General features: G+C 38.5%; 1 long non-coding RNA gene across 1 annotated transcript; it reads right to left on the reverse strand.

The window, feature by feature from the left end:
- Window positions 1-3,199: 3,199 nt before the first annotated feature.
- LOC135181413 (uncharacterized) lies at window positions 3,200-18,689 on the reverse strand. Its single transcript, XR_010304866.1, has 3 exons — window positions 18,657-18,689; window positions 10,374-10,467; window positions 3,200-4,026 (listed from the first exon to the last, which is right to left on the reverse strand). It is a non-coding gene; the product is annotated as an uncharacterized LOC135181413 (long non-coding RNA).
- Window positions 18,690-23,199: the final 4,510 nt, after the last annotated feature.

Raw genomic sequence — 23,199 nt, forward strand, 5'->3', positions numbered from 1 at the left:
CCCTGCTGCAGTAAATGCTGTGCCTTCACAGCCAGATTTAGATATTTGGAGTCTTTAAATTAAAAACAAAATAAGAAATGTGCAACATCCCAGGCATTAGAATGGGCTGGCCAGGGAGATGATGGACTCACCAACCCAGGATATGCTTAAAAGAACTTTTGGCTGTGGTGCTTGGAGATATGGGTTAGGGTGAATCTTGGTTAGTAGGGTTATTGGTTGGACTTGTTGATCACGAGGATCTTTTCCAACCTGAATGTTTCTGTGATTCTGTGATTAAAACAACACAGCTAACTCTTTGATTTTAGGCCATAACCACTGATAAAATATTTAACCAACACTGTACAGTAGCTTTATGGGGAAAGCATGATTAACATTTCTTTTATTTTAAATATTCTATTCCTAGCAATTATCAGTTGATAAAATTTACATTTATATTCTTTCAAACTAGATTAAAATGGAAAAAAAGTATTGTTTTTTTCTCATAAGCATATTTGATACTCATACATAATTCAAACTGTGCTTATATTCTCCTTAGTCAAGGGAACATTTCTGCTTAAATAGGACTTTTTGTTTATCTTGTATTGTAGATAGAACTCTAGGACCAGGTGATATATAAAAAGTCAGAGACTTAACAGAGCTCAGCCATGTGAAGAATTTGTTTTCCCTCAACAGGGCCTTTAATATCACTGTTAATTCATTAATTTTCATGTTTAATGAATTATTCATAGTATAATCATTAACAACCAAGTACTAGAAATTCTAAATCTAGACCAATATTGTGGAATCTATTAACTGGTCCATCAATGCAATACAAATTCAAAGCTGCAAGAAATAAAGTAACATATGTAGTGGTTTCTTTGGGTTTTATCCAGTTTTCTGTATCTGCTGGTGGGTTTGCATGGTTGAAATAAAAAGAAACTCATTATGTTGCTTTGTTTTGTTAAAATATCATCAGACATTTCTGAATTACACGTTTCAAGCTCCAGCAGGCACAGACTGCCTGAATCAATCCAATGATATTTAAAAAAAAAAAAAAATATATATATATATTTTTGCTTCTCCTTTTGTATCTTTTGCCACATTTATTTACTCTATTTTGGTGTAGTGGATTTTAGTTGATTGGTTGGTTCATTTATTTTGGATAGAGCAAATCTTATTCAGACAAAAAAAAAAAAGGCTATCTAATTAAAGATATGCTTAACACCAGCAGCTTTATGAGAAATATTCAGTGCTTTGTTAACAGGCTCAAGTGGCTTCAGAACAGTGAAAAGATACTCCAGATAGGCTGAAGACAGATAGCTCCATAAAGAGAGAAATATGGAACTGATTTATGCTGCTCTTTGCCAGATATGCTAACTCAAAACCAATTTCTTACCTCTGTGAGGAAGGTACTTACTAGCCCATGATCCAGCTACTTCTTGAGGAATTTACACTGGTATCTGCAAAGGTCAAGATTTTTTTAGTTCAATTTAAATATGTGCAATTTAATTTAACTGTCCATAGTGAAGGTTAAGCTGTATATTAGGAGAGGTGTAACCATCAGAGGAGAAAGGTACTTAAGTGGACTTTCATTAACAAGGCAAGAAATCAAAACTATTATTAAATGGACTTTAATATATTTAGATGTAGCTCCATGGCATAGCTGCCTGAGATGGAAAAAGGCTAAACCTGGTATTCCAGTAACTATCATTACACTCCCAATGATTTACTCAGCCTCACAGGCTGTTACCATGTGTGCCTGGCTAAAACAGGATTATAACCTATTATCATCAAAGCCAACTTTTTAGAGTAGATAATAATACAGTAATGCAAATTGTTTGTTAATTTTTGTAACTCAGTGGTATCAAGAAATTATAACTATGTGTATTGATTCGCCATTCCTTTTGTGCATTTAGCTTTTCAGCACTGATAAATGTTGCATGTGCATGGATATTTCACTTAGAATGTTTTGGATCGATGTGTTGAATTAAAATTAAATAACCAAAAAGCTAATATGCAGTTTACAAAGAAATATATGGCAGAGAAAACGGATTAGGTTAGTTAGCTAGTTTGCTACTTGCACTATGTATCTTTTTCTGTTGCTTCTCTGTTTACATTTGCTGAATGCATAAGAACTTCCTTAGGGTTTTTGTCTGGTGTTTTTTTGTTGTCATTGTTTGGTTGTTTGTTTTGGGCCTTTCCTCCTCCCCACCTTGTCCCCCCTTTTTAATTCTTTTTTTTTCCCCAGTTGAAGCAAAATAATATTACTTGTGGCTATTTGGGATACACTCAAGACCAGAGTCTTACTAAATGGACTAATTAAGAAGTATCATTTACAGACTCTGAGTACTGAATCATGAATCTATGGTACTATTTTTTAATTATTTTTTTTTTTCATTGCATGGATTGGTTCAAATTCAATCTGTTAAAGGGCAAGAGGGCTCTGAAGAGGGACAGACCAGGGAGGTCATTCTGCCCCTGTGCTCGGCCCTGGTTGGGCTACACCTTGAGTGCTGAGTCTGGCTCTGGGCCCCACAGTTTAGGAGGGATGATGAGATGCTTGAACGTGTCCAGAGAGTGGCACCAAGGCTGGTGAGGGGGCTGGAGCACAGGCCTAAAAGGAGCAGCTGAGGGAGCTGGGGGTGTCCCGTCTGGAGAAGAGGAGGTTCAGGGGAGGCCTCATTGCTGTCTACAACTACCTGAAAGGAGGTTGTAGCCAGGCAGAGGTTGGTCTCTTTTCCCATGCACCCAGTGACAGAAGAGGACACAACCTCAAACTGTGCCAGGGCAGGTTTAGGCTGGATGTTAGGAAGAAATTGTTCACAGAAAGACTGATTGGCATTGGAATGGGCTGTCTGGGGAGGTGGTCGAGTCACCATCTCTGGAGATGTTAAAAAGGAAACTGGATGAGGCACTTATTACTATGGTTTAGTTAATTAGAAGGGTTAGGTGATAGGTTGGACTCAATGATCCTAGAAGTCTTTTCCAACCTGGTTAATTCTGTGATTCTGCGATCAAGGAGAATCTAACAGTAAATTATGCATTTCAGCACTGTCTCCCCAGTTATAACTCTGCTTCTAACCATACCATGACATCCCCTTCTGCCTCCAGTTAATTAGCAACCATTCAACCAACACTCGGCTGCTGTCATTAATTGATCCTACCAAACCAGTAAAGTGAGCCTTTTAATTCTTGGTTTCAAATTCTAATCCTAAACATCATAACCCTTCTTAAGTCTTATCACAACCCAAACTGCAATCACAGAAGGGACCCAGACATCAGCTCAACAAACAGCTGAGAGCTCTACTCTCCCATATATAGAATATGCATTCCGACTCTGTGTATCTGGCAGGATCTAGCAATAAATTATGTATATCTATCTCCAACTTTAATCCTACACCAAAACAGAACCCTGGCTTTGCATCCTACCTAGAAAATTATTAGGAGGTATCTGTCCCCATAGAGTTGTTATGCTGGTCCCCCTAGATTTACAGTATGGAGCAGTCAACATAATTCTCCAGACATTAGCCAAGATATATGGGGGTGCAATGGATAGTCTTATTTCTTGCTATTAATGAAGTAATTGCTTTTTATCTTTTTAATATCTGTCTATTTCCTCACAGAATATACCAGTACAGCAATCATTCGTTAGGCATGACATAAGGAATACAGCTTCAAGCAATGCTAGTTGCAAGTCCTTAGTGCTGCAGTGGAAAGCAGGGTATTTTGTACAGCATGGATTCTCTGCTCTGTAGGACAGTTGTTTACTTCATTTTCTTTGCCCAGATATTAAATCAGTTTCTGTGACATTCTTTTGTCAGTGACACTTGGCTAGTAAAGGTGATGGATGGTGCCATAAGCTGTTCTGAGCTCTTTCATTCACTTGCTGAATGTGTCTTGACAAAGTCAGGAGAAACTTGCTGAAACAGCATCTAAACCATAATTTGAAAGAAATACATGGGTCAAACCATGTGATCTAGCATTGCAGTTGACTTTTTTTTTTTCAGTTTCTTTTGGTGTGTATCCCTCAAATATACTTGCATTCAGCTGAAAAAAAAAAAAATCTAAGAAATAGCAACCAGGTCAGTGTGAAGTATTCCTGCAAGTGTCTTTAAAACAAATATTCTCATGCCTTTCTTGAAATAGAAGCAGAAATACAAAAGCTTTAATACATTATTTCATGGAAAAAGGAAAATGCACACGTGTGGGAATGTGCACGGGCACAAAACAGAAGATAATAAAATGTCATCTTGAAAATCCTACGGTTCTTTTAACTTGACACATAAAACCAGTGTTAAACAAAGTGAAAACCAGCAAGAGTTCTGATGAAATCCTGTTCTGATGAAAGGAACAACATATTCCTATTATGTGGTAGCACAAGGTCAGTTTGCAGGTACATTGCTTTTTCTGGCTCTTTGTGCTCTGCATAAATTCCTACCGCAGCAACACTCACTCAGATGACAATAATGGAGCATCTTTTACACATATGCTACATCAGCTGTGAAAAGAACAGCAAGTGCCACAGAGAAGCAGCATGAAAGAAGCCTCTTTGGAAGCTGAAAGAGTAACTGCATTAGTACAGATACAAGATTATGTTTGCAAAATGATACCTATGCAGCAGCTATGTCCTTATTTACTTCAGGCATTGCAAATGCCAATTTCTGGAGGACTTACTTCAGCCTCTTGGTTTCTAAGATCTTTCTCCATCCCCACCTTTCCTCAACTATTTCTTCCGTAACTAAGAAAGCCACTCAAAAACCTTTGATATTTCAGGGCAACCAGAGATCTAAGGAAAAAAATATCCAGCCTGCACTGCTCCTGCACATTCTGTTGCCTGTGCTTCACATGCAAGAAAGGGTCAGATATGCTCGATAGATATGTCCCATGTGTATTAAAAACAGTACCCAAAGGTCTGCTGAATAATCAGAAGCAAAGATTTTGCAATAAGCAGCTATGTTTTGGGATTTTGGGGACGGCATTTTTCTTCAGTAGTAGAGTTTAGACAGCTGGGAGGGGTTGAGGCACATATCAATTCTTTGTGATTCCTGGGATGTGACAGCTTTCTTGCACTGTGACGTTGAGCTCGACTCTGAAGTTTTCACCCCAATTTCTGACTGTTGATGTCCTGTATCTATTGAACTTTGTGAAGGGATAGTTTGTTTTGATGTTTTGTATTGGAGGGCATTATTCACTCAGTCAATGTCTCCTTGAAAATCATGCTTGACTGCAGATGTGATTTATGAGGGATGATGATCTGAGCAGCACAGAAATAGAGAGCAACATCAAATTAAAACACAGCGATATTTCCAAATACTATTTACAGTGCCATCTTGTGATGTTGACAAGTAGTGTCTTAAGTGAGTTCCTAAAGCTGTTAGCATTTCTGTAGGGCAGCAGAGTTCAGGATACAGAGGCTCTAACAGTAATGAAAAATGATGTTTACTTGTATGCCAGGACTCTGCAGTGATGCCTGCCTATTTCTGTTTCCAGGGCCAATGAAATGTTGGCCAGATTTCTTACCTGTTTCAGTGTCACCACTACATACATGGGCAAGTCTGCTGTGACTGAAATGGTCCTTAAATTCAGACTTTTGGTAATTCCATTGGTAATGAAACAAAATGTTGTGAAAAGCACCATAGTTCATCAATGAATTTTTAAGCACAAGTTCTTTTGTTATTTTCATTAGTGTTTTTCTCAAAGGAACTGAGTATTATGCTTAAGTCCTATGGTAATCATGCTGACCTTACATGGTGCCACATGGAGTATAATTTATCTCAAAAGTGGCTGATAGATTGGAACTAATTAGATTTTTGGCAGCAAGGCTCATCATATTGAAAGAAAAATAGACAACACTGGATAGCAAATTGCTTCTCAGTTAACACAAAACATTTAACAGAGTAAATAGCTATGAGGAACATAGGTAATAGTAGTCATTTGAATACAGTATTTTTAATCTTAATGGGACCGCTTCAGAAATTCAATTTTCATTGAGATAAACCAGAAACTATTTTCTGTGCATCCCCTTGTAATAAATTGTATAGCTGGTCCAAAATCTTGCAGCAATTATACAAAGAATTTAGTGTTTGATTTGTGAAGTGTTCTCTCATTTACAGTTAATCAACCTTGCTAGTTAGTTGAAGGCCCTTAGGCCCAAATCCACAAAGGGACTCATGCATAGGAAAGACAGTTCTAAAACAAACCTAATTATGCTGGATTTTAAGATGAATATTCATTACTAATAAGAGTACATTTGTATTACCTTTCTTTGGACTCCAATGGACAGCAACACATCAGTTTGCACCTGTGGAGGTTTGGCTTCTATCCCACCCCCCCCACACTTTTTAGAAACACCCAGCTAACTCAGACGGGCTCTGGGAATATAAATGAAACTATTTATTTACAGCTAGCACAATATACAAGCAGCTATTTACAATATATACAGTTATAGACAGAAATATACAAGGTAAAAGGTAATACAGAAACACAACTCCCCTCCCAGAAACCTGAGTCCCCAGGAGGGGCTCTCAACCACCCCTGCACCTCCCCCTACCCCTCTCAACCTTACCCCAGTTCTCAGGAAGAAAAGAGGTGCAACCAAGAGGTTAAGGAGCAAGGTTAGTGGCAGTGAGGTTAAGGGGATGCAGCTGAGTCCGAAGCCAAAAGCAGAGTGAGAAAAAAATGGCGAATGTGCTATCTAGTGTTTACTTTCTTGTTCCCATACACCTCAGCAAGACTGTGAGGGGAGTAGACATAACCATTGTTTTCCTTTCACAACCAATTATCTACTTTCTCTCACCAAAACATTCTACCCTGCTTCAAAATAGCACAGCACCAAACCCCTGGACTAAGCTGGGAGGGAGTGTTGATCTGCTGGAGGGTCAGTGGGCTGGGGCCAATGGAATGAGAGCCAACAGGACCAAGTGCAGAGCCCCACACTTTGGCCACAATAACCCCATGCAGCGATACAGACTAGGGGGTGAGTGGCTGGAGAGCAGCCTGGCTGAGAGGGCTGTGGGAGTGCTGGTGGACAGGCAGCTGGACATGAGCCAGTATTGTGCCCGGGTGGCACAGAAGGTCAATGCCATCCTGGCCTGTATCAGGAATAGTGTGGCCAGCAGGACTAGGGATGTCACTCTGCCCCTGTACTTGGCACTGATGAGGCCTCACCTCAAGCGCTGCAAGAAGGATGCTGAGGTGCTGGAGCAGGCCCAGAAGAGAGCGATGAGACTGGTGGGGGGCCTGAAGAGAGAGTCTGATGAAGAGAGGCTGAGGGAGCTGGGGATGTTGGGCCCGAAGAGGAGGAGACTGAGAGGGGACTGCAGCACTCTCTACAGCTACCTAAAAGGAAGTTGTAGTCAGGTGGGGGTCAGGCTTTTCTCCCAGGCAACTCTTGACAGGACTTGAGGGCATGGTCTGAAGCTGCACCAGGGGAGGTTTAGGTTGGCTATTAGGAAGCACTTCCTCATGGCAAAGGTGATTGGACACTGGAATGGACTACCCAGTGAGATGGTGGAGTTGCCATCTCTGGAGGTCTTTAAGAAAAGATTGGATGTGGCACTTGGTGACATGGTTTAGCTGATGGGTGCTGGGTTATAGGCCAGGCCTGATGACCTCAGAGGTTTCTTCCAGCCTCAGTGATTCTGTGATTCTGTAATGAAGAGTGTCTCCTGGGCAACTGTACTGGTTTGAGGCAAATGGAAATATTTTAGTAAGAAAATTAGATTACAGGCTGTAGAAAGGAAACAATGATGATGTTGACTTCACTCATAGGCTTGCCGAGATGTATAAAAACTAGACACAAACATAAATAGGACAATGTGTGTGTCCCTGTCTCTTGGAGTCTGTGTTTCTTCCTGGGCTGCTTCTATGTAACTTCTGTGTAATCCTTCTGCTTCTAACCCCCCTTGACAATCCTCCTCCAAACTCACCTTGCATGTAAGGTAAACTCTGGGATGAGGTCGAGGTGGGAAATGAAGGTGGAAGGGTGGTTGGGAGCCCCTCCTGGGGACTCTGGTTTCTCGGAGGGCTGTTGCATTTCTGTATTACCTTTAACTTGCATATTTTGTATGCAGCTCTATATATTTGTGGTATATTGTAAACATCTTCTTGTATATTGTGCTAAGCTGTGAATATAAAGCTTTGTTCCTTAACTTCCAGCTGGCTGAGTCCAGTCTGGGTGACTTCCTAAGAGTGGGGGGGGCAGGTAACTCCCAAACCATCACAGCAAACTGTCAGCAGCTGTATAAATCTAGGATATCATGGAATCACCAAATCACTCAGATTGGAAGGGAATTCTAGAGGTCATCTAGTCCATCTCCTCCTTGCAGTGAGCAGAGGGGGTTGGACTAGATCAGGTCACCCAGAGCCCCATCCAAGCCTCACCTCGCACATCTCCAGGAACAGAGCCTCAATCACTTCCCTGGGCACCCTGCCCCAGTGCTCAACCACTCATATTGTAAAGAACTTTTTCTTAACTTCTAATCTAAACCAATGTAGCTTAGTGATAAAGAATGTCAACATTTGTATTAAAAAAAAGAAGGGTTGCTCAGTTCAGCCACAGTTTGCATTATCAGGATAGCTGCAAGCTGCTATCTTAAGAAATTCCATCCCACATGTATTGTGTGGGGGTTATTATTTAGACATTTATGACATTTGTTTATCCAAGAAGGCATGTAAAGCAACATTGAAACTTTTAATACTAAGCCAAATGAGTACTCCAGAAATTGTTTTGCTTAGAATTACTTGTTTTCTGCTTTGTCTCTATGGTTTTGTCAGACACTACCCTTCCTTCTTGTACATCCCAGATTGCTGGAATTAATGAGAGTTTTCTCAAAGTGCTTTGAGCCCCAACAATAAAATATTGTTGAATGACACAGTAATAATTATTGATGATAGTGTGATGTTATTATAGTCCCATATGTGCTCTTCTTAGGCATAAATATTTCAGTGTGAGGTGATATGCCAAGTAATGTAAGTTTTCCAAATGAGAACATTTACCAAAATTTATCCTAATATATTCAACTCTTATCCATGAAAATATAAAGCAAAAATACTAACTTGTGGAGACAAAAATGATGATAACTTCATTCTTCAGGAAGCATTTAATGAAAAAGGATACATAACCTGGATAATGAAGCATGAAACTAAATTTGGGTACTGAAATATTGGTCATTCTGTTATAATAGTAAGAGCTAAGGTAGAGATTTCTGTCACATAGTTTTGTGATATTTCAGCATAATGTTCCATGAAGTAATCAAGGTACATCAGGATTTGTATTTTGTAGACATGACTTGGACTCTGGTTTTACAATTCTAAAAGTTTAAAAGCAAGAGTAGTGCATGAACCAGACTATTCTCAATGAACAGTGAGAGTAAGGCTACTCTGTTGGGCAAAGGCAGATAGTTTAGCCTTATGATCTCAAATAGTATTTCTTACACTTAAGACTATCTAATGAGTCATGGCCTATTTTTACACCTGTATAAGTGTCCTTGAAGACAGTATCACACAGAAGACATTGGACTAGAGAAGAATTGACAAGACTCAGTTTTGTAACTAGATGTATGTCTAAATATCCCTTATATTCCTTTGCTAAGAATCTTTTATCTCCAAATAACTTCAATAACCTCCAATTTTATACACAAAGTGTTATTTCTAATATCTACAAGAAAACCAGGAGAAATTTCTTTTGCCATTGTGTCTACCAGTTTGGAGTAAAAATCCTGACAAATCCTTCAATTTAGCTTAAATATAATGACTTACTGGTACCATGTTTGTTCTTTCAAGGAAAACTCAATCCAGAGAAGGGACAAAACAAAACTCAAAAATGTCATCCATGTTTAACTTTCACAAGGCTATACATTGTGATAATTTACACACATGTTACATGCATGTTCTTTTTGAGGCAATATAAATTATTGTGTGTTTCATTCTAAACTACTTTTAAAGATAAGAGAACTGACTTCTACCTGAGATAAAAGAAGGGCCTTTACTTTTGAGCATAGGTATGAATTAAGATCTTGGTCTTTGTTTATCTGAAAAGACACATCTGGTGTGAAAAAGAGCCAAAAGCACCATCTGCCCCTCACAATAGAGGCTCTCCACTTTTGCTTTATGGGCTTTGGACTACATACTAAAAGGCTAGAGTCTTCATCTCCACTTATTACATTTATGCTCATCTAGTTAGATTATGAGCACACTTGTTTTTACATAGTCAGTCACTTGCAGGTGATTCTTGCTTCCGTAAACTTGCTAACATATGTCCAAAAATTTGAACATATTTACCTTCAATATAGTTTAGCTTTAAGTATAAAAGCCCTGAGAGGTACTTACAGTGATTAATTTGAAATGGAGTACATTCAGACATCATCATCTTCCCTAGGTGTGATCTAACTTACTTTGGAGAGTTAAAGCTGACGTTCTCTTCTGAATATTGGACAGAAAAATTGGTTTTCATTTCTTCCATTCCCAGCCTGATCTGTCTGATTGCAACTGAGAAGGTAAAAGTACAACGGTAGTCTTTCAATGCAGTTTCAGAATGACTAATTACAAGTTATCCTTCAATATTAATTTGAAGCTAGAAAGCAAATGGAATTTGAAGACATTAGACTAAAAAATTTCCTTGAGAAGCAGTACTGTATAAATATCTGATTATATCTGGCTTTATGAATAGTTTTCTGAATCCAGTAAATCAGTTCAGTGGTTTGCTAAATCTTCCACTTTTTCATATATTTTTTTCTTAGAAAATTACAGGTTAAGCCCAGAAGATGCAAGGTTAACCCAATGTTTTTTCTTTAGATATGATCAGAAATGCAGGTCTAAATTATTTTATCTTTTTTTTCCCCTCTTTATTACATTTGTTTTCATTATCACTGGAAGCAGCTGACCCATTGAGTTTTTTTTTTCACAGATCACTGATTCTTTCTAGATCTAAAACTGTTGCACTGTCAATGTTTCATTCTTATTTTGCTAGTCGATAACAACTTTGGAGCCATATAAACTGACAGGTTGATCTTTCAAGGTTCTTAGCTCCCAGATGCCCTGGCTTGGGGTCTCTAGAAGCTCTGGTGCTGAAGGATGAAACTGACCCAGTTTGCATTATCTTTGTTATTCCTTAATCATTGGATAGATCATAGGATGTTAGGGTTTGGAAGGGACCCAAAGAGATCATCGAGTCCAACTTCCCTGCTGGCGCAGGACAGTACTATCTAACACAGATCACAGAGGAACACATCCAGACAGGCCTTGAAAGTCTCCAGAGAAGGAGACACCACGATCTCTCTGGGCACCCTGTTCCAGTGCTCTGTGACCCTTACAGTAAAGAAGTTCCCCCTTGTGTTGAGGCAGAACCTCTTTTGCTGCAACTTACACCTGTTGCTCCTTGTTCTATCACAGGGAGCAAGTGAGCAGAGCCTGCCCTCCCCCCCCCCCCCCAACTCCTGTCAGCCTTCAGATACTTATAAACATTTATCAAATCCCCTCTAAGTCTTCTTTTCTCCAGACTAGAAAGCCCCAGATCCCTCAGCCTCTCCTCATAAGCCATGCCCTCCTGTCCCCTCATCATCCTCGAAGCCCTCCCCTGGACTCTCTCCAGCAGATTCCTGTCCTTCTTAAACTGGAGAGCTCAAAACTGAGAACAGTATTCAAGATAAGCTCTCACCAGGGTTGAGTAGAGGGGGAGAAGAACCTCCCTTGATCTGCTGGACACACTCCTCCTAATACACCCCAGGATCCCATTGGCCTTCTTGGCCACAAGGACATAGATGTCATGAAACTTGCTATCAGATAATAAAAAATGTTCACAATTGTTTTCTTTTTTTTCCTAACATTTGTCAGTCTTTGACCTTAAAGTGACACAACATTGGCAATCTCATTTAATCAGAATTCAGTTGTTCATCCTTGTCAACATAATTAGTAGTATAACTAACCTTACCCTAGCAACACCTTCACTAGAGAATTGTTCTGTTAGGCATCTGCAATCTAACTAAAAGGCAAACAGAATTTGCTTCCCAATTTATGCACAGAAAACCAAACTGCAGCAAGCTTAGTAAATCCTGCTACCTTCTTGATTTAGACAGTCAAATAAGTTCTAGCCCAGGTTTCCATTATCTTGTACATAATTTGGCATGTCCAGCTACATACATGAGATTGTTTCCTCCACTCCATGGGATTATTTCAAAAAGCAAAGCTACTTATTCAATTACTGATACTGATTACATTCATTTTTTCCCCTAAATTTTAGATACATTTCACTTGCAACACATGCTGAGAACAAGTAATGTTGGTCTCCCTTGGGGATAATGTTACCTTTGTCATGCAGAGAGGCCTATTTGCTGAATAGCTTAAAATTGATCAATTTATATTATTACAGCAATACTGGGATTTCTGACCTACATTTAGGAAGCCTGATTGCACTGATTTAGATTCCCCAAATACCCATGTTCTGTATTCCACAGCTTAGCTGTGATATCTGTGTAGGTTATTTTTGCCTGAATCTGGTCTAATGTTCACTACTGCCTAGTTATCATGGGCATGAACATAACTGACAACCTATATTAACATTAATATAGAAATCCAACTCAAAATCCCCAGGTGTTTCATCATGTACTCATGTTTGTTGTTTGAAATGACCACTGTAGAAACTAAATGGGAAAAATGCATATTCTACTAGAAACCAGTTAAACATTCCTGTCTTCACACAATCTTGTGATCAGTAAAGGGTGGGAGAGTGTTTACCTTCATTTAGATGATTTGATTTGTCTCCCTCTAAAGTGCTGAGTGGCCCCACTGGACAATGTCTGTTTTGTAAAGTTTGTTCCTCTGTTTTCACAGAGACAGGAAAGACTCTGAAACTTCAGCAGCTTGAATCACAAGGATTCCTCTAAAGCAGTTTAAGGCTTTGAAAGATGTGATTTTTCTTTTCCATTTGATTTTTTTAATAACTCAAATGGATGTTCAGGCAAACCCATCAAATTGTGATTAGAGGACAAGTATAAAGAAAAAATAATTATCTTAACTAGTCCCAGATGTGATGAAACATTCTAGGTTTTAATAGCTTTGTGAATTCAGTGGGAGTCCAGATCTTCCTTAGCCTCTTAAAAATCTATTTAAGATTTTGAAAAAGACATTAATATATTTTGCATGCTTAAGTTAACAGATATGTTAAAACAAAAAAAGGACATTATTTTCTGAAGTTTATCTTAACACAAATTTACTACTATGAAATTACATTGCAACGTCTATTAATCTCATTAGAGGAAGATTCAAGCTGAATGTGTAACTAGATATCATGGAGAGAAACAAAATGCTTAGCTGAAAGAGATAGTGAGGAGCAAGTCAATTACTATTATTGTTGGCACTGTAATGATTAGATTTAGGCATGACAGCATAAAAAACTAATATAAACAGAAAGATGCAGATCATAATAAAAAATTTCAACAGTTAATGAACCAGAAATAAATATTCTTCTTCAAGCAAGTGAGACATTTAGGAAAATATCATAAAGGAATGATTTTAGCTAGGTGGGACTCATAGAAGGGTTAGGAGAAAGAAAGGGAAATAAAATTTTTTCTGGACACCTACCATCAGCTCCTTTTAAAGAGGATATTAATGCAACACAATAAAAAAATTGACCGTATGTCACTTTTGTGCCTGAGACTTGGTAGATTCACAGGAGCTTTGATGTTCAGATCTCGGAATTTAAAAGAGGGAGAGACTGACAAAAAGGCAAAGGAAGCCATTTCTTGGATGGAAAAAAGAATCTGCAAGGCAGCTCAGCTGTAGAACCTTCTTCGGCAAACAGGAGGGAGAAAGGGAAGGGGAAAGAAATGGAAGAGAGAAAAGCTAAATGGGAATAACCTGCTATGGGAAAACATGCAGAAAATATGATGGTACACTTAATTACTAGGGTGGAAATTTTATCATAGAAAGAATGTTCTAAACCATCCTTTTTTTAGTTCTTTATAAGATTTGATTTCTTTAATGGGATCAACAGGAGTTGCAATCTAATTTCATAGTAGTAGTTTTGTGTTAAGATAAACTTCAGGGTGTTTTTTTTATAGTTATTCTGAGGAAATAAATACTGAAATAAATAAAAATCTTTTGGATGCTTTTATCCAGATACAATGAGAGAAGTTTAAGAGAGAAATTGACACAAAAAAGGTTTATTTTCACTTTGGTGGCTTTGAATCCTCACCCTTCATACACTGTTTGGTTCACAGTTCAGCCTAAGGAAGATTCAAAGATCTTTTAAGATGGCTTAATATTTATTCCTTTATGTCCTTTAGAGATGTGATGAGTTTCTGTAAAGCTCAAGAAATATTCAATTAATGAAATAATTTGATTTATGATGAGTTATGCCCCAAACTGAAATACTTTGTAGAAGCAGAGCCTAAACATAAGCATTACAAGTGCATTTTCATAATTAAACAGATGTTACCTGAAACAATTTTGGTATGCAGCACTGGTTATTTTGCTTTACCATGTGTGTCCTTCTACTAAGTAATTTATTGAACTGTGGCACAAAATTTTACCTAACCTCCTTTTTCAAAAGGAAATAGAATGGCTCTTCTTAATTCTGGAAGTAATCCATGGGTTCAGCCTTTCTTCCAGCAGCTGAAACAGGTCTAAAGCAGTACCATCCATGCACGTGAAAAGAAAAACTCCATAGAGATAATAATGACAAGTTTTAAGCTTAACATCAGATATTTAATATACTACTAATACTGAAAACACAGCAGAAAATTCAACTCTTTGATAAATATTTACTCATAGAAAAATGTTCAGTGGTACAAAACTCAAATGTAGAAACAAACTGCCACCAGTCCCAACTACCAGCCAGTTTTGAACAGAAGCTCTGCTTCTCAGCTTTCAGTAAGTGAAACTTGGAGGATCACTAATATAGACATAAATTTACTGTTGAGAAGAATTTGACTTATAGTTCTCTTCCAATAAGTTTGTCTTCAGTAATGCATTTTTTTAACCTTTGTGAGAACTTTGTGATCTTCAAAACTGAATAATATAGTGGTGATATGGAGAGCACATTCTAAATGCTAAGATTGTTGTTTGAGTTATTAAAACAGTGCACATGGACTCTATGTAAGACTAACAACATACATTAACATATTTATAGTCTCTATGGCATGCTAATGAATCAAAGGGGAGACTACTGCAAAAAGCTTTGGAGCTATGCCTTGTAAAGTGTTTACAATGTAAATTTGTATCTGCAGCTCAGCTGAATTTCTTCCCAACTCTGATTTACTCTGCCACTGTTTAAGGATACGATCCTACAGTTTCTAGTGGAATATGAAGAGTTAAATATAAATGGGAGTAGCAGAGCCAGCCCTCCAAAGTCCCACCTCATTCAAGGATGTTCATAATTTAAAAAATTACCATTCCTCATTTTATATATAGACAATAGAAAGTCCCTTAACTTTCGTGATAGCTCAGTCATTTGAGACCTTTCTGCAGTAGGTAGCAACCAGAACATTTCCGTGTTCTGATAAAAATCTCCAGAGGGATGAATCCTAATGCATAAAAGTGACATGGTTGAACAGATGCAGTAAATTTTTTGCTCCATGTAAATGAGAAGTAAACACACACACACACATATAAATCCTAAATTATTGTTTAAAGAGATTAATAGCAAGTATTTTTATATCTGCTTTTCCGGGGTTTACACTTTGATATTTTAGCTATATTTCCAGTTTAATAATCATAAATTAAAACTTCTTTTAGGATAAAGCATGCTGCTTTCATGTAAGAATTCTGCATTGTTAAATATAAAATGAAAATGGCAATCATGAGAAACAATAAGGTTAACGGTATCTGCAGATGAAACTTTAGGAATGTCCATGGCTAGGATGTGGCATTTCAGATTAATAAGCAGAAGCAAGCAAAGTCAGATGGGATGATAAATACAAAACCATGCCAGACAACACTATTCAGAGCTTATGATGAACACAGGAGAATACTCATGTTATGAAAACCTCCAATTCCCTACCCGCACTTTTCAAATACCTTCATTTGTGGAGTCTGTGTGAAGTAAAAGGGTTACACTACCAAAAAGCAGATTATGAAATGTAAATCACTGAGGAAATTGTTTGGGTTTTTTTTTTTTCTCTAAGAAAAATCTTAAGTTTGGGCCCTAATGACAATCTAAAGGTCTCCAAGTTAATGTTCCTGTGACTTTATGTTAGGACTTTTACTCCTTATTTGTTCTTAATTTGTTTAATATCTTGCATGGCTTTTTTATGAGATCCTTCAAAATACATCCTAATTCACTAAATGCTTTTAGAGAGGATCCCCCACAAAACCATTTCACCATTCCAAGTTCTGCTTTACAAACAAAATCAAATAGTAGAGAGTAAGGCCCCACAAACATTTTTTTATGGCCAGTATCAGTTGTCATAAGTGGACACTGCACCTGGAGTTGCAGATGCCTGTGCATCTCTATCTGGGCAGTAGTGTTTTCATTTCATCTACTGGAAATATCCAGTACTCATAATGAGGGTCATAAAAATCCTGTTCTTTTTTTCCCCCTTTCTGTGGCTCCATTACACAAACTTCCTCTACAATTGCCTTTTTCTTCCATATAGTGATTTAAAAACTGGACCAATCTTGTTAATATTGTTTTGGGTTTTTTTATAATCAAATACTTATTTTCTCCTGTCCAATCCATAGCTGATTATCTTTAGCCTCCTGCCTGCATTATATGTAGCCTAAGTAATAGAATCTTTTGCCAAAGAACATTTACAAGATATTTCAGTAATGGGTTTCGAGGGCAATTCTGTTCCCTTCTCTGTTTCATGAAATCATTTGAGCTTTTTTTTTTCCAGCAATGATCTCCTCAGTTTTCTGTAATACATAAATATTAATTTATATAATACCCTTAGATAAATTTTCCTGATTTCAGTTACAACAGTCCCTGTGCTACTTGTGTGAAGATATACTGCATATGTAGAACAAAGAAACTACTCAAGGTCTTATCAAAATGTTAATAAACTAAAAATGAGAAAAAGAAACACGATTATTATGGTTGCAATGATGTTAACACTTCCAGTCTGAACGATGCAGTTACTACTTATACCTAATAATAATGTGCTCGCAACAAATATATGCAGTCTTTCTGTTATCACTTGCTTTTATCTGCTGATCAGATATCAACTTGAGATCAACCATCAGCCTTTGAAAAGGGGAAGGGTGTCAGGACGAGCCCTCAGTGCCATGAGTCCTTCAAGATCTTTTACTGAAGTTCCTTTCTGTTTGGTGCTTTCAAACAGTTTGCTTGGTCACTCTCTGCTGACACTCAAGTTATAGATAATAATCACTCAGTAGCCTAATTCTCTTATCATATATGAGGTATTTTTTATAAAGTAATATCATTTCACAAAGATAAACTTATGTGAAATTCACTTCACTATTGAACACTCACTATTTGCACCATTACCTAAAACAAACTGCAATAACCTCAAGAACTCTACAGGGAAATCCAGGAAAGATCTGACAAGCCTTCAAAGTCTGCATTGCTGAGTTAATGAAAAAATTATGGTCTGTGATCAGCAGTGGTTATACTATTGCTATTGGGTTACAATGGAGTAGAGATAAAGTCATAGAATCCTAGAATGCACTGGGTTGGAAGAGATTTCTAGAGGTCCTCTAGTCCAATACCTCTGCGGGAAGCAGGGACATCCCCAAGTAGATCAGGCTTCTCAGAGCCAAATAGGGGGAAAAAAGGTAGAATGAAATTATTAGGGAGGCAATGTTCCAGCTGAATTTTGCATAAGAACAGAAATGAATCTCTTAATCAAATCTTCTATGAATGAGTATTTTTCCCTGTGCTATAAAGACAACTCTGTTAAAAAAAAAAAAATCAGCTGCAGTTCTTCAAGTTATATTTTGTACTGTGCATAAGTAAGGAAAGGATAGCTTTTAGCCTTGTTTGTAATGCACATTAGACCAAGTTCTCTATGGGCACACCTCCATTTGAACATAAAATGAATGGGACAAACTTTAGAAGCAGATCCCTGTTGGAGTATCCTAGTCTCTTCAACAGGGTTCATGTCCACTGTGCTTTTGTTTCCTCATCCATGCACAGAGACATGGCTAGTGGGACCATCCTTAGGATGAAGCCCTCATATCATTGCCTGACATATTCAGCATATACACAAGTATACCAGAAAATGGAATGGAGTAACAATAGTACCACAGCCTGGGACGCCCAGATCCATTCTCTTTGACAGGTCTTGGTCTCTGTAGTTTTCTTAGGGGAACCTGGGATCCCTCAAACTATGACAAACAGGCATAAAAGCAGTCTCTTCTCTACTGAAAATGATTTTGAAAATACCCCAGCAGCTACTAGTCCCTGGAGGGGTTCAAGAAAAGCCGGGATGGGGCTCTTGGTCTAGTTGTCTGGCTAGGGCTGGCCTCTCACTCTGCCTGAAGAGCTCTTCTTCTCCACCACAGCTTTTGCAGTCATCTCAGAGCCTGAGGCAAGAGCCTCAAACTTCCAAAATACCCTACAAAAGAAACCAGCTCCAGCAAAGACACACACCCAGCACCTGTGGATGTTGTTGCAATGGTTACTGAGCCTGAGCCTAACCCTAGCTAGCGGGGGGGCCACCAGGCCCCCCGGCCTTTGAAACCCTCCACCAAGTCACCCAGTGCACACCATGAAGACTCACCAGGGACACCAGGCAAAGAATCCCTTGACCCACAATGGGCCTAACTTGAAGCTTCCAGCTTTCCTGGGGCAGAATATAAAGGGGAGAGGGCAGGGTGGGCAAAGTGGCCACACCTGGGGTGGGAGGAGACTCCAGTAGCCAGCTAATAGAAAATGGCATCACATGGTGGCAATACATCTGATGTGTTACAATAGGTGATCAATTAAATGGTGATTAATTAATTACAAGCATAACAGATGATAGCAATATCTGTCATCAAAGCTGATTACTTTATGCCCAGAACAAATAACACAATGAAGATAGGTATTTGAACAAATAACGCTGGCTAGAGCACATCGCTTAATTTATCTGCTGAAGAAGGCAATGCAGTGGCTGGCAAAATATCCTCTGTGTTAAAAGAGGAGTTGTTCAAAAAAAACCTGGCTGAGGCACTTAGTGCCATGGTCTAGTTGACTGGACAGGGCTGGGGGATAGGTTGGACTGGATGATCTTGGAGGTCTCTTCCAGCCTGCTTGATTCTATGATTCTATGATTCTAAGTTTAGGATTTTACTACAGATCCAAAGATTACTGCCTTGAGTTTCTTTGGAAATGATATGTGAGCAAAGGAGGGAAGTTATTTCTACAAGTCCAGTATATTTGGCTCAGATATTACATCTTCTGTGTTGGCAATAAGAATTTTCCTATTCCCACTTACTGCTGGATAAGCATGCTTCATAGGAATAATTCCTGACAAGATAAATGCAGGGAACTGGAATAGAAAACACTAAGCATTTTTTTTTCCTTCTTCACCTGTATCATTCAGAAAGAACACAGCACTTATTTCCTTTCTAAATGTCAGAGAGATATTGATGCTCGATTGGAAACTTCCATGGTGATTTTTCATCTCTGCACGATTGTCTTAAACTGCCTTATAAACACTGCAAAATGAAAACTATTACTGAACATTTTAAACTATACTGGCACAAACAAGGGACCAGAATAATAGATATATCCTCTTTCCATTTCCTATGACAGCAACTTAGGAAATCTTTTGATTATTCCTTCACCAGCCAAGATTGGGATTTCAGCTCCTCTAGGTATAGGTGGTGTCATCAGCTCAGCAATATTTGTGCTGATTCAGCTAAATGTGCAGAACTAAAAGCATTAATTTACTTTTAAAAGTGTGCTTGGAAGCAATTCTGTTTCAGAAATAGGAGCAAAGTCAGCTGAAAGACTGTAGTAAAATTCTATTTTAAGAAGAAATAAAAAATCAATTTCTGGTAAATTGTTATTTATGGAGGAAAATCTAATACTGCAATCATCCTACTTTTTCATGATGAAACAAATTCAGTGTGTTCTTTCACACTAATGACTTCAGGTGAAAATATGTAAGTTAATCAGTTTTTGACTTGAGCCCTTGGTCTCAAATCACCTGTCTCATAAGATCTGACTGAAACACCACAAACTTCCCTGATTATACTGTGGTTTTGTATCTGAAATACCTAACACAAAGGAAGGAAAAAAGGCAAAAGAAAGTTTGTAAAGCAACAAATACAGGCTGTCCAGAGAGGTTGTGGAGTCTGTCTCTGGAGACATTCAAAACCCACGTGGGTGTCTTCCTGCGTGACCTACTCTAGATGATCCTGCTGTGGCAGGGGGGTTGGATTTGATGATCTTTTGAGGTCCCTTCCAACCCTTAACAATCTGTGATTCTGCAAATTAATTCTTATATCTCCCTCTCCTAATAAAGGCTGAATTATTGGGGGGGGGGGGGGGTGGGGGGGGGTGGGGGGGGGGGGAAGAAACAAAAAATTAATATTGATCTCTCAAGGCAATCTTTTACCAAGTTGGAATGCTTTTCTGCCATACAGTGCTTACTATCAGTGATTTTGCTATAAATCCTTCCTACATCATCTGATACCATTTGAGTGATTTGGAAAACTCTGTGTAAAGAGTTCCTCATAGGTACCATGCCACTGCATAAGGCTCGTTTCAGGCTCACTAAAATGGAAGTCAAGGAGGGAAGTTTTCAAGGATAGAAACATTGACTTTGATAGAGAAGTATTTTCAAAGCACTATCAGAAAATAAATTTGCCTGCCTCATACACATATCTGTGAACATTCAAAGTGTGGCTGCACAGAGAACGATTTGACTGTTGTTACAGGTTGTGATGGTTTGGGTGTTGTTCCCTGCCCCCCCCCCCCCCCCCCCCAACTTTAGAAATCTCCCAGACTAGATTCAGCCAGCTCTGGAAATATGAATGAAGCTTATTATTTGCAGCTAGCACAATATACAAGCAGATATTTACAGTATATACAGTTATAGACAGAAATATACAAGGTAAAAAGGCAATACAGAAACATAACTTCCCTCCCAGACACCTGAGTCCCCAGGAGGGGCTCTCCACCGCCCCTTCACCTTCCTCCTACTCCTCCCAACCTTACCCCAGTCCCAAGGAAGAGTAGAGGTTTGGCCAGGAGGTTAGGAAGCAAGGTGGATTAGTCCAAAACAGAGGGTGAGGTTGGACAGATGCAGCTCAGCCAGCAGCCCCAGTGAGAGCTAAGTGCCGAGTGTCTTATCTATGTTTTGACTTATATTTTTATACACCTCAGCAAGCCTATGAGGGAAGTAGACATCACTCTTGTTTTCATTTCACAGCCTATGATCTAGTCCCTCTCACCAAAACATTCTAGCTAGCTTCAAACTAGCACACAGTCGAATGCAAAATGGCTCAGCAAACATGAAAGAATTGAGTCTGAGACACATTAACCATTTCTCAACTTGTTAGCAAACCACTATTTCAGCAGACAAAGAAAGCTGTGCTTTTTTGGACAATGGAAGAAAGAGGCAGTTCTAGCACCCTTGCTATTGAAGAACTGTGTATATATTGACTTATGTAGCCATTCATGACACTTACAAATGATGAATGCTCACTATAAAATTGTATCACATAATGAGGGAGCTCTCTTTGTCTTGCAATGGATAGGATTTGCACAATTCTATTAACAGTACCTTTTCCTGCTTTGTTAGTCATTTTGGAGGAAACGAGGGTCCTTGTGTCCAGGATCCTTTTGCTAACAAAATGCTCAGTGATGATTCCTGTGCAGACTAATTAAGACAGTGCTATCCCACTTGTAGAAACTGAATTTATAGTCTACCAACATACTGAGTATTTGTCCTTCTTTCATAAACCAGTTGCCATGTTCATGCTTTTGAGATCTCCAAGGAATACAGTCGTTTCAACAAAAGAATAGGAGTGAAGCTTAAAATCCCAGCTGTGTCTGCACACCCTCACGAAATCACTGGAAACAGGGAACACCATATTTCAAGACCTCCCTGCAACCATCATCTGCATCTCAAAGCCAGCGTAGAGGGGCACTGGAGGAGAGTCTACAATGTTTTTCCTGAGGAATCATGTCCTTCATTCTCTGAAAGTTTTCCTTTTAATGAAATGAATGATGCCTAAGGTCAGATATGCTAAAATCATACAACCTAGATAGCCTTCTGTGCCACAATATATAGAAAGGCATCTGCCAATTTGATGTACAGTCTGTAACCTGTAAGCACAAAGAGATCTTTATAAAAGTAACAAAGTATCAATTCACTTTCTTCAGTGTGTGGGTTCTTACATTCTAAAGGAAAACCTCTTTCAGAAGAGGAAACAGAAACAATTAGGATAAGAATTTGTGCGTCCTGCATATAGACACCCCTCCCACACACATCCTACACCTACCATCCTTTGAAGTCACACAGCAAAGCTACATGAGATTAAAAATCTGGAGGAAGTTCTGGGTGCCACCATATACAACATAATGAAAACTCGTTTGGAACAAGAAAAAAAATCTAGAGAAAAGAAACTGTTATAGGACAGGCAGAAAATGAGATAATCCCTCACCACCACAAGACAGTGCAACAATATCTTCAACATATTTTGCATACTGGATGCCTAAAACAGTCTTCGTTTTTAAATGCAGAAATTAAGTCATTTATCAAAGGCCACATAGCAGTTCAGGGTTGGAATCCTGGTAAGAGCTTGGGAGTTAATAACCTTTCATTTTCTCTCAGGCAAGCAATACAGCTTTCTTTAGAGCAGTCACAGATTCTAAAGGACATGACAAAGGCTGAACACTTTTCATGTTGCATTTTGCTGTATATGTCACTGCACTGACCTTCCTCAAACATCTCTAATTTGGATTGCTTTGGTAGCTGCGGCTCAGTCTCCTTTAAACATTCAGTCACCTGCTCTGCAAACCAGCTTTGGGTAAAAAACAAGTTCACTGCTTAATATTATTCCAGGAGAGTAAGCATTTAAAAATTGATAGCAATGTTTCCTGCTAGGCTGTTATTTTTACCTCCATGGTAAATGAAATTCTGACAGACTCAATCTTAATTTTAGGGATGTGGGAGTATAAAAGTCCTTGCTATCTGCAACCCACATGAAAATTGCAAGATTTATGCATTGGTAGTAAGGTAAATATGAGGAAAAACAATAGGGAAATCCTTATAAATAAAGCCTGAAGAAGTTTATTCCTTAACAGAAACATTTTTCAAGTGAAAAAAT

The sequence above is a fragment of the Pogoniulus pusillus genome, chromosome 14 (assembly GCF_015220805.1).
Source record: "Pogoniulus pusillus isolate bPogPus1 chromosome 14, bPogPus1.pri, whole genome shotgun sequence".
Classification (NCBI taxonomy): domain Eukaryota; kingdom Metazoa; phylum Chordata; class Aves; order Piciformes; family Lybiidae; genus Pogoniulus; species Pogoniulus pusillus.